At 42.2% G+C, this 13217-nt stretch overlaps 1 pseudogene; it reads left to right on the top strand.

Annotated features, from left to right (window-relative positions):
* Nucleotides 1-10018: 10018 nt before the first annotated feature.
* On the top strand, nucleotides 10019-11681 carry LOC111826269 (annotated as a pseudogene).
* The last annotated feature ends 1536 nt before the right edge of the window (nucleotides 11682-13217 follow it).

The raw sequence follows: 13217 nt of genomic DNA, 5'->3' as shown, positions 1-13217 counted from the left end.
TGCCCCTCTGATAAGGCCAGGGCATGGTGCTTTCCCCTAAATGATCTCAGGTTCACAGCAGCAACACATGCAACCTTCTGTCAACAAGCAGAGCCGTGAAAATAGCACTGGCCTTTATGTCCACTGGCCCATGTCCTCAAAAAAGTCAACGTGGAACTGAAAGCAAACAAGCACTATGCCAAAATATTAAGTAACAAGCTTTTGACACATTTTAGGACATTCCACATCCTGTGTGTTTTTAAGAGAGCAATCCATGTTTGCTCATAAAATGATTCATTATTTTCCAATGAAAGATAAAATTTTAAATGATATTTTATTTAATAGAATACTTATAACTTTTAAAATATGTGATGATATGGCAATGTTTTTATATTAAAAAGGGGCTGTTACAAACCAATGGAAAATGTTTAATTATATTTTTTGAAATGGTAAAACCATGACTCATAGAGATATAAAATAAATACTTGTCAAAGATTTTTATTTAACTCATTATTAATTATTAAATTAACTATTAAATTTAACTCATTATAAATTATTTAATTATTATTAAATTGGGAACCAGGCCAAGTGTTTCAACCCATTTAAAGGAAAAATTAAAAACCACACATTTACATGAATGTTGAAATAAATTTACAAATTGAAACCAAATTGGTTTTTACCAAATTGGTTTTTCCTGATAATGGGGATGTGGGTGGGTGGGTGGGATAGCTCTCCCCTGCACAGAAGTCTTTTGCAAGTAGATAAGAATTACTTGCATTTGCAATAATTTTTCAGTGATCTTCAAACTACAGAGTTGAAAAATCACCTAATCAAAGCGATGGTTCATATCCCTACAGCAGAGTTTTAGCAATTTTTTTCATTCCTTCCAAAGCAGCCTTTTCAGACATTTTTACTTAATCTTCTCCCCACTCCAAATTAAATGCTAAAGAATAAAATCTTATTGAGCAGAATAGGACTTTGAAGAGCCACAAACCACTGTAATAGCTTAACATTTCCTTTCCACAACCAAGAACCAATTTTTGCCCCTGTTGGGTGACTGAGAATGCATGCCCTCTAGGACAAATAACCCCCGAGGGGCTCCAATAGTCCACTGAAAGGATATCTAGTAGTCTCTCTATGATGTCACTTTTAAAAAACCACTATACATATTAAATTACATTTTATATACTATACATGTTCATTATTATATATATTACATATATAGGGGCTTAAAGGATAGTTTATAAAGGGGTCAGTCAGCACACTATAGCCTGCAAGCCCAATCCAACCTGCCTGTTTTTGTAAATAAAGTTTTATTGGAAAATCGCCACATAGATCATTTACGAATTGTCTTGTCTATTGCCTACATACCACAGCAGCAGAGCTGAGTGGCTGCTACATAGACCACAAGGCTAGAGGAGCCTCAATTATTTACTGTTTCTCTATTTACAGAAAAGTTGGCCAACCTCTCTGGTTTATACTAAATTGCAGATAGTAATTATCTCTGGTTAATAAGATAATGAATTATTTTTCTTTAAAAAAAATCTATATTTCCTATGAATGTTTTACTGAGGAACAAAACTTACAAATTATTACACATCAATTGTGAACAAGGAACTTGAGGAATAGAGAATAAGACATGGTTCCTGCCTTTTACAACGCTTCTAATCTAATGTTGATGAGGTCAAGTGGTGTGTTTGCTAAAGGAAGGTTGTTCTGTACTTTTATTGATGTAAGTTAAAAATAGAAGTAGATAAGGACGGCTAGAGGGAAAAAGGTCGTATTAGTAATTGAGCTGGTCAATGTAAATGTTTAGGTTAAATTTCGGTCCCTGGACCCTTAACTATTAAAGAAAAAGCAGATTTAATAGTTCATCATGACTAAAGTTTTACTTCAAGTTATAAAAATAAACTAAAAGAATGTGCTTGCTATAAATTTCTAGAGAACATTATATTTTCTCTTCATTCAGATTTTAGACTCATTGAGGTTACGAAATTCAAAATTATCCTAAAAGCCACCCTGAGAAGATAATGTAATATTTCAGGACTTAAGCTGCTCTGATTCACATATATCTCTAATCTTTTCCTAGCAAAGTTTAAAGATATTGTAACTTAACAGCAATTCAAGATTATGTGTGGCATTCCAGTCTGTTCATTCTTTCCAGCTCCCAGAAAAATGCTTTCCCAATGACCTTCCCTGAATGATAGTATCTTAGTTCCCTTAGAAGCTAAGCTGTATTTAACACCTAGGCAAAAGATTTTTCTCATTGCTCAATTCTAAGAATTTTAGAACAGGGCCTTCCAACCCAGTGTGTTTACAGAATAAGAATTTTACCTATTTGGAAGATAAATATGTAAATAAATTAGTGAGTCTTTGGTGGGATAAAACATTTTTTTGTTCAAGAATCTCCAGGAAGTAACTATAATATTATTAACATTACATCCAAATTAATTCAACAATCATTTGAACACCTAACATATTAGCCTTTCCCAATCATGCTGTCATGATGTACTAATGTGTGCCAACCAATTGTGAGGTGTACTGCCAGTAATCCGTCACTAATAAAGTTTCAAGCTTCCAGAAATTAAAACTGACTCTATAATGGCCACTCTCATTCATCTGTTTTCTAAATGGGCAAATAAGACATGAAGGCCAATGATGTGGACAGTCACATAGGAGGTATCAGCAGGTGAGAACAAAATCTCTCATTTGTACCATGGTGTAAAAATGGGGTCCACACTTACAGCCCAAAGGAGAGAATCAGTGGGAAAGAGTAAAAAGGAGGAGGAGAAGAAAAAGGAGAAGAGGGGGAGGGGAATATGGAGGAGGACTGAGGGCAGTGGTAAAGGAGAAGAAAAACAACACTGTCAGGAGTGAGAAGAAGGAGGAGAGCCCAAATGAAACAAAAGAACAATCAGCCTTAGAATTATTGCTCAGTGGTTAGAGCATCAGCCTGCAGACTGAAGGGTTGCAGGTTCAATTCCAGTCAAGGGCATGTACCTCCTCGGTTGCAGGCTCAATCCTTGACCCTGGTTGGGGCATGTGCGGGAGGCAACCACTGGATGTGTCTCTTTCACATCAATGTAGCTCTCTTGTAGCTTTCTCTCTCTGTCTCTCCCCTTCCTTCCCACTCTCTGGAAAAAATATCCTCAGGTGAAGATTAACAAAAGAAAGAACAGTCAGGAAACAGGACAGACCAGGGCAATGGAGCAAAGTCCAGAAAAAGAAGAGGTGGGGGGCAGGCTCAATTGCTGCTGAGAAATTAAGTAACATTGGTGACATGAGACAATTGAATGTCCCTGGGAAACCTCAGTATGGGCAGAAGGCTGACATGAAAGCCTGGGTTGAGGAAAGAGTTAAAGCAGAGTAAATACAAAGAACATCTGTATACTCTTCCTTACTGAAACTTGGCCTTGCTGGGAAAGAGGAAGATAGAATGGTGGTAAGAGAGGACACTGGGTAGAGGCAGGCACTTTGAAGGACTGGAGAGAGCTGAGCATTTGTATGGGTTCGACTTATCTGATAAGTTGAAAGTATCGGATAGAGAGGAAATGATCAATAGAACAGAAGGAGTAGGATCAAAGGATTGGTCTTGAACAGGAAAGGCACACCTCTTCCTCATAAACTGGGGCAGGAGGTAAGGGTGAGTGCATTTGGAGGTCAACTTGTTGTGGATAGAAAGCCACACCCTACAGACCTGCTCTCTCATTCCAGGAGGGGTACAACCATCAAGCAAGTGGGAAGGGGTCAGGGTGAAACATGGATGGCTGTTGTTTAAAGTGGGAGAGGAGGATGAACAGAAACAGGTAAAATCATTGCTCCACCAGGAGCCACTTGAGGCCCTGACTGAGAGGAGAGCCAGAGAAAAAGGGGAATAGGATCTCAGGCACACTCTTAGGGAGTGGACACATTTTCCAGAAAAAAAGAATGGAGGAACGAGTAAAGACATCTGAGAGAAAATGGCCATAGAAGTAAAAAACAAACAAACAAACAACAACAACAAAAACTGCATTGCTGTAGAAGCTGTGGTAAGGAACACTTAAAAGGACTAAATGGCCAGCCAGTGTAGCTCAGCGGTTGAGCCTTGACCCAGGAACCAAGAAGCCACCAGTTTTAATATGCTTAATGAAAGCATTTTTTTTTAAAGGATAAAATGGGGCCTGGCTGGTATGACTCCATGGTTGAGCATCAACCATAGATATCGGCCTATTGAGATTTTTAGATTCTACCTGGTTGAGTTTTGGAAGGTTGTATTTTTCTAGGAATATATCCATTTCCTCTAGGTTGTCTAATTTGTTGGAATAGAGTTGTTCATAGTATTTTTTAACAATCCTTTTTATTTCTGTGGAGTCTATTGTTATTTTGCCTCTTTCATTTCTAGTTTTGTTTTTTTTAGGTCCTCTCTCTTTGCTTCTTGGTGAGCCTGGTTAGAGGTTCATCAATCTTGTTTATCCTTTCAAAGAACCAGCTCTTGGTTTCATTGATCTTTTGTATTGGTTTTTTTTTTTTTTTTGGTCTCGATGTCATTTATTTCCACTCTGATCTTTATTATTTCCTTCCTTCCTCTCACTGTGGGCTTTTCTTGTTGCTCTCTTTCTAATTCTTTAAGTTGTAGAGTTAGATGATTTATTACCATTTTTTCTTGGTGTTTTTTTTTTTTTTGAGGTAGGCCTGTAGAGTTATAAATTTCCCTCTCAGGACTGCTTTCACTGTGTCCCATAGATTTTAGATTGTTATGTTTTCATTGTCATTCATTTCCAGGACACTTTTCATTTCCTCTTTGAACTCTTTGGTAACCCAATCATCGTTTGATAGCATGCTATTCAGCTTCTAAGTGTTTGAATTTTTTTATTGTTTTTATTGTAGTTTATTTCTAATATTATTCCATTATAGTCTGAGAGGATGCTTGATATGATTTCAATCTTCTTGAATTTGGAGAGACTTTGCCTGTGACCCAATATGTGGTCTGTCTTTGAAAATGTCCCATGTGCCCTTGAGAAGAACATATATTCCGTGGCTTTGGGGTGAAATGTTCTGAAGATGTCAATTAAGTCCATCTGATCTAATGAGTCATTTAGGATTGCTGTTTCTTTGCTGATTTTTTGTCTAGAGGATTTATCCAGTGATGTCAGTGGGGTATTAAAGTCTCCTACTATGATTGTATTGTTGTTGATCTCTCCCTTGATATCTTCCAGAAGTTTTTTTTATGTATCTGGGTGCTCCTGCATTGGGTGCATATATGTTTACCAAGGTTATATCCTCTTGTTCTATCAATCCCTTTAGTATTATGAAGTGGCCTTCCTTATCTTTTGTTATGGCCTTCACTTTGAGGTCTATTTTGTCAGATATAAGTATAGCTACCCCAGTTTTTTTTTCATTTCCATTTGCCTGAAAAATATTTTTCCATCCCTTCACTTTCAGTCTGTATGAGTCCCTTGTTCTAAGGTGGGCCTCTTGTAGACAGTATGTGTGTGTGTGTGTGTGTGTGTGTGTGTGTGTGTGTGTGTGTGTATATAATGTTTTTTTATCCATTCAGCCACTCAATGTCTTTTGATTGGAGCATTTAGTCCATTTACATTTAAAGTTATTATTTTTTTGATAGGTACTTGTTTGTAGCCATTTTTATTTTTTGTGCCTGTGTTCCTTCTTCCCTTTTTATTTCTTCTTTTTACACCAGTCCTTTTAGCATTTCTTGCATTGCTGGCTTGGTAGTGGTAAACTCCCTTAGCCTTTTTTTTTTTTAATCTATGAAGCTCCTCATTTCCCCTTCAATTTTGAATGACAGGCTTGCTGGATATAGTATTCTTGGATTCAGTCCCTTGATTTGCACCACTTTGTAAATTTCCTTCCATTCCTTTCTGGCCTGATGTGTTTCTGTTGAAAAATCATTTGATAATCTAATGGGAGATCCCTTGTACATAACTTTCTGTCTCTCTCTTGCAGCCTTTAAGATTCTATCTTTGTCCTGAATGTTTGCCATCGTAATTACGACATGTCTTGGTGTGGGTCTTTTTAGGTTCATCTTATTTGGGACTCTCTGTGCTTGTGTGACTTTTTTCTTCTCCACATAAGGGAAGTTTTCTGACATTATTTCTTCAAATAGGTTTTCTAACCCTTGTTCCTCTTCCTGTCATTCTGGTACCCCTATTATTCGTATGTTGCTTTGTTTCATGTTTTCCCAAAGCTCCCTTAGGCTCTCCTCCTGTCTTTTAATTTTTTTCTCCAATTGCAGTTTAGTTTGGGTGTATTTTGCTTTTCTGTCTTCTAATTCGGTCCTCCGCTTCTCCTAGTCTACTGTTGAAACTTTTCGTGGTGTTTTTTATTGCAGCTATATCACTCTTTATTTCTTCTTGATTCTTACATAAGTTGTTGATTTGTTTCATCCATCCGGTTTATGAACTCTATGGCCCTTATTCTGAATTCTTTTTCTGACATATTTGTTTCACTTAGCTGCTTTTCTGGTGATTCCTCCTTTTGTTTACTTTGGAGGTTTCTTTGTCTCCCCATTTTTGCTCTCACCAAAGGATCTAGGTGTCAAGTTGTGCAGAGGCTGCTCCTCAGGCAGCAGTGGCTCCTTGGGGGGCGGCTGCTCCTCAGTTGGCAGCGGCTCCTCTGGTGGGCACTGCTCACAGCAGTGGTGGCTCTGCTGGCTGGCGGGGGCATGCTGCTCGTGCAGCTGCTGCTCTTCGGATGGCCACTAAAATTCTTGATAGCCCTGGAAGATGAACTTCCCAGACAAACTGACACCAGCAGTTGCCATCTCAGAAGTTGAACAGAGAAAAATGGGAAAATTATGTTAAGCTGATTACTGTGGTCCTCATTCACCTGCAAGTTATGGGGACAAAATACAGACTTTAGTGATCAGCTTGACTTCTCTTTCTGCTTTGGGATCTGTGGTTAATTTAGCGAAACACATATTTCTGCCACTCAAGACCCAGGTAAGGCTTAGGTCAAGTTATAAACACAAGGTTTTTATCACATGCTGACAGAAGGAAAAAACACATCTGGAAAATGTCATTATCAGAAGAAAACAGTGTTTTGCTTTGGGCTCTTTGGCTTAAGATTTTTGTCACATTTTAAAAATCACTAAGAAGCTAAAAAGTTTGTAACTAATAGTTAGTAAGGTAATTAAATTGTATACAGGCCAAAATAAATAAAATGCATTTATTAGTAAGATTGCATTACACTTTATGATTTTGTCTAAATATCCCTAAGTGCAGATTCTCAAACTCTTGATATAAAATCAGTGGGTCTTTGGAATAGAGCCATCTTCCTGTTTTGCTGCTGTTTTATATACTTGGGAGCAAGTAATTGAACCTATTGAATCTCATTTCCTTCATATGTAAAGGAGATACTTGTCTTTATATCTGAACACTCACACCTTTGTTGCCCACAATAGGCAATGGACGTTTCTCCCTTGTCTTCATAGAGCTTCACATATTCTAAAGGTAATACTACCAAAATAGCATTTCCATCTCTTAAGCATTGATAAACTTTGGCACACAGAGATTAGCTATGGGCTTCAAAATAAGACTGTGGAAAAATGAAATTATATCAAAAAATGACATGGGATACACAACAGACTCTTAATGTTGGTCACTTTAGGTGAAGGTGGGGACAAGATGGAAGTTGGAAGATTTAAATGTTATTTTAATACATTTGTCATCACCCTGAAAATGCACTGTGTTTTGTAAATTTTGGAAGGGTTTTCCTAAATATTTTAAAATAAATTTAAATAGGTCGTGTCTCTTTACTCCTTTTCATGCAAATTAATATATTGTTAAGTCTGTATTTTAGAAACCATAAATAAAGATAACTTTCTATAAACCCATATTAGCTTAAGTGGGGCAGCTTCAAACTGGAAGATGTATCTAAAACTATCAAACATAATATGTGGCTATCACATATTTCCTCACATCTAGTGAATGTCCTGGACTGTCACCAAAAAAAATCTGGTCTGGGTGAAATGATGCTTACTAAGGACAAAGACAATCTTTCATGCCATTCTTACATAAGCATCACATTGGCAGCCAATCTTCCAAGCGATCCTTGTCTCATGCTATTCTCTGCTGAAGACAAGAACAATGCAGACACTGCTAGAAGAGGAATGAGTCACAGGCAACACCTGCCACAGGCATTATCTTCAAGGTAAATGCTTGCATGACACAGGGCCACAGAGTCTTAAAATAGTCTGAGCCTGTTACACAGTACCCAAAATAATTACTCAAGAAATAGCTCCTTCTAAAGGGACAAATTACCCCATCAACATAAAATGACACTGTCATGATATTGTTCGATAATGCCTTTAAAGAAAAATAATTTCCTGGGGATCACCCTGACATGAAAATTATAAATTAAAATTGGATCAGCTAAAGGAAGCCCAGAATTGTTTTCTAAAAGTCTCTTCTCAGTTCAGGCCTACATTTTAATTTTTGTCTTTTAAATATATATTTTTATTGATTTTAGAGAGGAAGGGAGAGGGAGAGAGAGCAAGAAACATCAATGATGAGAGAGAATCATTGATCAGCTGCCTCCTGCACATCCCCCACTGGGGATGGAGCTGCAACCTGGGCATGTGCCCTCACCAGGTATGGACCCTTGACCTCCTGGTTCATAGGTCGAGGCTCAACCACTGAGCCACACCTGCTGGACCCCTTCTACGTTTGGAAGTCACTCCCACAGAGGGACCATAGTAGGAGCTGCTCAAGAGAATCCATGGCAATCAGGTGCCTAAGAAAGACCAGAAAGGCTACAGGCTTCCTGTGGAGGGGCCAGGAGAAGCAGCTGCACAGTCCGGTTCTCTCGCCGGCTGGAAAGACATCCTGTCACAGAGCACATGGAAGGGACGGCTGAGCACCAAACTTTAAACACAGGGCCCGATCAGTAATGCCAAAGGTCACCAGGTTTACAAGTCTCCCAGAGCTGCCATAACAAACGGCCACAAAACGGGAAGCTGAAAACAGCAAGGATAAGTCTGAAACCAAGGTGTGAGCAGGGTTGGATCCTTCTGGAGATTCCGGAGGAGCGCCTGTCTCCTAGTTTCTGGAGGTTGCCATGGGTGTAGACCAGCGATTTTCAACAGGTGAGCCGCAAGAATTTTTAAAACCGGCAATACCCCACTAGTCAGCCCCACTGACCTCTTTTCCCTTCGATTATCAAATTAAAAACTGACAGCAGCCAACACAGTAGCTGTCTGGTGTGAATGAATCAAAATTCTACCTTTTTCTGTGATAATGGCAAAAAACGTTTTTAGTTTTTAGTGCCGCAGAACTTCAGTAATTGGCTCATGTGTGCCAGGTGACACCTCAAGTTGACACCAGCTGGTGAAAGACCAGGAAGGGGCAGCTGCCCCGCATGTCAAGCGGGGGCTCCACGGAGCGTGGACCAAGCGCCCACCCTAGGCTCTGACCCCGAGAGAAGCGAGGAGGAGAAAGAGGAGCTGCAGAGAGCCAGCGGAGTGGAAGGAGGAAGACAGGAGGGGAGCGGCATGGCGAGAGGAGCTGAAGCAGAGGAAGGAGATGCAGAGGCGGGCGGGGGAAGGGGAGGAAAAGAAAAGCGAAGAAAAAGGCGGCGGCAGAGAACGGTCCCGCCCGTCTGATGCCCATCTTCGCTCCCAATTTCGGCCGGCGCTGCCCGGGCCGCTTCCGCCGCCTCCGGTTTCTGGGCTGCCCCCCAAACAAGAAGATCCCGGCTCCCACAGCAGGCGCGCCCCTGCCCGACTCGCCCGCGCACTCGCCCCCGCCGGTGCCCTCCCGCCCCTGCCCCTTCCCGCCCGCGCACTCGCCCCCGCCGGTGCCCTCCCGCCCCTTCCCGCCCGCGCACTCGCCCCCGGTCCGCGTCCTTCGCCCCCGTCCGCACCCTCGCCCCCGTCCGCCGCGGGGGCGGCGGGCCCTGCCACGGTGCCCTCCCGCCCCTTCCCGCCCGCGCACTCCTGCCAGCCAGTCGCCCCCGCCCGCGCCCTCCCGCCCCTTCCCGCCCGCGCACTCGCACTCCGGGCTGGCGCGGTGGGCGGTGCCGCTGGGGCCCGCTGTCCTGAAAGTGCAAGCGCCCGGGCTGGGCCTTCAGAGAGCGTGGGGTCTGCCAGCGTTGCCAGCCTTTCCAGCTCCCACTCTTCACCAGTCTGGCCCGACTCTCCGCGGCGGCGCCTCCTTGACTTCTCGCAGGGACTGCCGCCTCCCACTGGCGCCCCTGCCCTCCCGCCCGCCCTCCCGGCTGCTGCTCCCCGGCTGAGCCTAGAGGTTGGCCTAGACAAGAGGGACCATGGCGTCCGAGTCCCAGGCCCAGACCGCCGCCAGCAGCCTCGCCCGCCAAGGGACGGTGAAGAAAGTGCACGAGGTGAAGGACCACAAATTCGCCGCCCACTTCTTCAAGCAGCCCACCTTCTGCAGCCACTGCGCCGGCTTCATCTGGGGGTTTGGAAAACAAGGCTACCAGTGCCAGCTGTGCCGCTTTGTGGTTCACAAGAGGTGCCATGAACTTGTTGCTCTTCCTTGTCGGGGCGCAGGCCAGGGGCCCGACACCGCTGACCCCAAGAACAAGCACAAGTTTAAAGTCCACAGTTACCGAAGGCCCACCTTCTGTCAGCACTGTGGGTCGCTGCTGTACGGCCTTATCCGTCAAGGGATGAAATGTGAGGCCTGCTCTATGAATGTGCACAGGCGATGCGAGACGAAGGTCCCCAGCCACTGTGGGGTGGACCACACTAAGAAGAGGAGCAGCTCTACCAGAAGCTGAGGTCACGGGTGAAAAGCTCAGGGTCACAGGTATCCAGGCTCAAGGTGACATGGCTTCTCTTTCTCCTGCTTAAGATGATCTCAAGCCCCTGGATTCTTTCCAGGGGCCTCAGTCGTCCCTCCACTTTGATTTGAGGGACTCCTGCCATTCTTAAGATGGACTCTGAATGCCTGCATCTCTGGGAAGGGGAGAAACAAATGATTTCTGGAGCTTCTTTCAAGATTCTCCCATGAGTGCCCTGGACGTGTGGCTCAATTGGTTGAGCGCTGTCTCATGCATCAAGAGGTCGTTTGATTCCCAGTCTGGGCACATGCCTGGGTTGTGGACTTGATCCCCAGTGTGAGGACCATCGATGTTTCTCTCCCTCTCTCTCTTCCTCTCTCTCTCGAAAATCAATTAAAAAAAAAAAAGATTACCCCATGAGCATATTGACACCGACTGAGTAGATCATTCTTGGGCAGGATTTTAATTGCTTCTAATTATAGGATTATCATTTAGGCACTAGATTAATTACCATGAAATAATTGCAAAGAACTTGATCTTGTTCTAGAAAGTAAGTGCATTAACCAAGTGAGGAATCTCTTAGAAGCTTGCAGACAATTTTTTAATCACTAATGTGGAAACTTTCTTTTAACTCTTTGATGGGGGAGATGTGAAAGGGATCAGGATGGAAGTGGAAACAAAGAGCAGATCAATGCCCCTTTTGTTTCCCCCCAAAAGGTTGGGAAACTTGAGCATTCATGTTTGGGAATCACTTGGTGCCCCACTGGAAAATGTCCCCAAATAGTCCTGGCTGGTGTGGCTCAATTGATTGGGCTTCCTCCTGTGCATGTTGCCAGTTCAATACCCAGTAGGGTCAGCTGCCTGGGGTTGGGGTCTAGATCCCCGAGTGATTGTTTTGCTCTCAAAACAATGTTTCTCTCTCCCTTTCCATTCTTCTCTCTTTAAAAAATTTTTTAAAAAAATTGTAAAAAAAGAAAATGTTGCTAAATAAAGGCAAAAATGTTTCCTCTGAAATTAAAAAAGAAAAAAGTTACTTTCAGTCTGTAGCTTGTCTTCTCAGTCTCTTGATTTTCTTTTGAGCATATAGAAAAATAATTCTATAAAATTATACAAAATAAATAATGGCAAATTGAATAATGTAATAGAGAAAATACCCATTTGTAATAAAGGTGAAATAGAAAACAAGATAGATACATTGTCTAAGGGTTTAACTGCTGTAATTTTAAGACTCAAATATAATTTAAAAAACTAAAGGTTTCATTTCATTTTAGTTATAAGAAAAATTATCATGATTTTTCTTAACACCTTGAGAAACATTTCCTCTAGTGCAAGGGTCCTCAAACTACGGCCCGCGGGCCACATGCAAATACAAATATTGTATTTGTTCCCGTTTTGTTTTTTTACTTCAAAATAAGATATGTGCAGTGTGCATAGGAATTTGTTCATAGTTGTTTTTTTTTAACTATAGTCCGGCCCTCCAACGGTCTGAGGGACAGTGAACTGGCCCCCTGTTTAAAAAGTTTGAGGACCCCTGCTCTAGTACCTTAGACCTGGCCAGTGCCAAGTTGTATAATGCGTCATATGGCCTTGGAATAGGTACTTGGGTAAACTGTTCTATGTAAATAGAAGCACCAGGTGGGAGGTGGGGATAGACGGGCAAGAGACACAGTCATGAAAAAAGGATAAAGCAATCTGTATCTTTGCTCTGCCTCCCTAAGAAACTCTGTGACAAAGTGCAAATGATATCCATTCTAGGTTCATTCCCAACTCTGCCTCAAGGCTGTGTGACCTTGAGCAAATTAATTATTTGTGCATTTATAAAATGAGGGCAAAAATAAGGCTGTTGTTGTATGAATAAAGTTAGCAGATATAAAGCACTTAGAGGAGTTCTTGGCATATGTTATTTTTATAGTGCTGTTTGTGAGGATCCAATTGTTAGCTGTGAAACAGCACTAGACGTTACTGGAGATTGGACCTTGGTTCAGCAACCTTGGTACTTGAATTTGGCAAAGAAAGAGTCCAGAGCCAAGGAACCCATATTGAAGGAGAAAGTTTATTTAGAAAGTCACAAAGGTAGAAGAAGTGAGCCAGCTGGGCTTCGTGGACTTGGGAAATAAGTTACAGAGGCAAAGAAGGGCCCTTGGAGCTCTGGAGAAAGAAAGGCAAAGAAAACACATCTAGGAGAAGGAGAAGGGGAAAGGCACCAGCCTTGCCAGGGAAGGAGGGAGAGAGAGGGAGCAAGAGCACACTGGGTTCTTCATCTTGAGGATTTTTAAAGGTGGGGATTTTATGGGGGGAGTCTCGGGGGACGATCTCAATTGAATATTCATCAGCTTTCCAGGGGTCTTGGCCTCTACTGATTGCTCTATTTTCTGGCCCCCTTGTTCCTCCTTGAAGGGTCTACCACATGACTAGCAACATGCTAGAGGAGGAAAGATCAAGGGAGGGTTCAAATCACATGACCAGCAATATAAAAGGTCAAGAGATCTAGGGATATGCTA

The sequence above is a fragment of the Myotis lucifugus genome, unplaced genomic scaffold, assembly GCF_000147115.1.
Source record: "Myotis lucifugus unplaced genomic scaffold, Myoluc2.0 scaffold_65, whole genome shotgun sequence".
In the NCBI taxonomy this organism is placed as follows: domain Eukaryota; kingdom Metazoa; phylum Chordata; class Mammalia; order Chiroptera; family Vespertilionidae; genus Myotis; species Myotis lucifugus.
The sequence above is the reverse complement of the archived record's forward strand: the minus strand, read 5'-3'. Positions and strand labels throughout refer to the sequence as shown.